Below are 2793 nucleotides of genomic sequence, written 5' to 3' on the forward strand. Positions count from 1 at the left end.
GTCTGCCTGATTTTTTAAGTTTTTTCTTAGTATTCTGAAAATTTAATACCTTAGGAATATAAATATAGTTTTTCATCTTTAAAAATTAAAGTATAAATCAATCATATAGATATAAAATAATTAAGCTGTTTTTTCTGTATATACTGCATTTAACATTTTTAAAATCACTACTGAATTTAAATTTAGAAGAAAATTACTCATGAGGTGCCAATAAGGGTATTTGGAATATTATAATTTGTCTTCAGTCAAATAAAGTAATTGTAAATAAACTGGAACCTAAGTGTCTTATTTTTAATTTTAGACAAGCTTAAAATTTTTATACAATCTTGTGTATTTTAAAATAATAGTAGAGGAAAGACTACTTTTAAGAGAATCTGGGATCCACCTACAATTCTCAGGTCAGGCTCTTAGTGGAGTCACTAGGCAAACAGGGCTAGATGAATACAACTCTGGCTACCTCTGCAAGGGCAGGTGCAGATCTTTAGAGTGAATAAGGATATGAAAGAAGCATTTGGTGAAAGAAATGAAATGAGACATTTGGTGATATCGGCCCCCAGAGACCCATAATAAATGCCTTGACCACCACCATTCCTAGAGGTATCTGACGTTGCCTGTTCTTCCTGGCCTCTGTCTATGGATGTGGCGTCAAATACTGCCTCTCAGGTGCTCCTGACCCACAGAGAGACATCCTGTGGAGGCATCCACCTGCTATCTGCAAAACTGCCAGCACACAGGGGCGACCACAGCATAGCCCCACTCATGGGCCTGACTCTCTATGTGGTTTCCTGGCAGGCAGACCTCAGTCCCAAGGAGGAAACAAAGGATCTATGCACCCATCAAAAGAAAATACAAGAACGCTTAAGTCACATCCCTCACAAGACAGAGACAAAGGGAGAACAAAGCAGCACCTGGAACAAAGTAATGCTCCTTTTGGAATTAAAAAAAATTACACAATTTAAAAATTTCATTAGGTATTATGGAATAAAGGAGGGTAACTATAAAACCCCAGGGTTAAGCTTAAAATATTGAGTGGAAAAATGCCTCAAGCAATAGAAAATATGTAACGATAAAATAGAAGAAAAAATAAAATAAATAAAGTATCTATTTGGGAATAGGTTGACATGGTCTGATTACCATTATTAAATATTATCTAGAATATTGTAACAAAAGTAATGTGATAACAGTTATAAACATTAAGTAGACAATAAATTATTTTTCTAATGTTTTGATTTTCTACTTAAAAATTCACAAGATAATTAGAATTTATTAAACTTAAGTATTTTATTAAAGTGACTGGATATAAAATAAAGATGAGAAAAATAGTCCATCACACCGAGACCATAAATTATGATGTAGTTAGAAATACATTTACAGCTTTGCGCAGTGGCAGTATTGTAGCCAATGAGGTTTATCCAAGGCGCGATTATTGCTAATAGAAATACATTTACAGAGTCCTGGACATTTATAAAAGTAAAAGCTACTATGAAAAAAAAAGGTGTCAACAAATGAAAAAACATTCCATGAATGTGAAAACTTAAAATCATATAATGTAAATTATTCCAAAACTCAACAGTTAAATTCAACACAATTTCAATTAAATTCTGACAGTGCTTTTCTGATTCTGCTTTAACTACCGTGACCTCCTTGCTGTTCTTAAAACACACAGTTTTGTTTTGTTTTGTTTTTTACCTCAGATATTGGCACTAACTGCTTATAATTCTTTTCTTCCATGTATCTACGGAGCTTTTATTAAGTATTTACATACTTCACTCATGTCTTGATTTAGGTGTCACTTCCTCAGAGAGATGGTTCCAGAACTCCATGTATGGAATAAAATCTAATACTTTTTAGCACCTTTTCTTCCTCATATCACTTATCCCTACCTGACCTTACATTTTGTAGTTTTAAAATGAATTTCTCCTCTCACAGACAATAAACACCATGAGGGTGTACGCTTTGTTTCCTCTGCAGGCTTAAGGACAAGAATAATGCCAGGTATGGCATGTGTATTCAACAAATACAGTGGAACAAATGAACATTTTTTTTCCTATTCAGAAAAGCACTGCTGGAATTCTAATTGAAATTGTATTGAATTTAACTATTGAGTTTTGGAATAATTTACATTATATGAATAATAATATATAAATATTATTTTATATATCATTATATATGTGTGTATATATAATCATTATATTATTACATACATATATGTATAGATGGATATAATGATATACAGTGCAGCATTAAACACTGTGGTGGCAAAAATCTGGAAACAGGCAGTTATTATCCTAATTTGGTATAACAACACAGTGGAATATTATGCAGCCAGTAAAAAGGAGTGAAATGTAGTTTCATTAGTGGACTTGAAAGGGATTCTGTGGGGGTATATCCAATGAGTAAAACAGATATAAAGCAGCATGTATAATATAATTCTATTTTAAAGCAAAAGATAAAAAAATCCCATAAATGCATATTTATATACATTTGCATATATAATTATAAAAACACAAATATTTCCATATTTTGGCATTACCATACAGATTATTAAAAAACTGTACTCTGTACTCAATATGTAACATTTGGAGAATTTAGATTGTACTGTCTTACTTTAGATTGTATTGGGTTCTGTTTGGGCAGGTAGTTAGTTTATTGGTGTGGCAAGTTAATCCTCTCAAGTCTTGTTTTTAAGCTTTTTAAGGGTAGGCCTAGAGCAGTCATTATTCTAATTGTTGTCTTTCTGAGTTGTGAAACACTGTGAACTAGCTTGCTGGAACTCCTATATTTTTTAGCATT

The 2793-nt window shown here is 32.2% G+C and overlaps 1 pseudogene; it reads left to right on the forward strand.

The window, feature by feature from the left end:
- Positions 1-1372: 1372 nt before the first annotated feature.
- Positions 1373-1529, forward strand: LOC117307748 (U4 spliceosomal RNA; annotated as a pseudogene).
- The last annotated feature ends 1264 nt before the right edge of the window (positions 1530-2793 follow it).

This window comes from Tursiops truncatus, chromosome 13 (assembly GCF_011762595.2).
Source record: "Tursiops truncatus isolate mTurTru1 chromosome 13, mTurTru1.mat.Y, whole genome shotgun sequence".
In the NCBI taxonomy this organism is placed as follows: Eukaryota; Metazoa; Chordata; class Mammalia; order Artiodactyla; family Delphinidae; genus Tursiops; species Tursiops truncatus.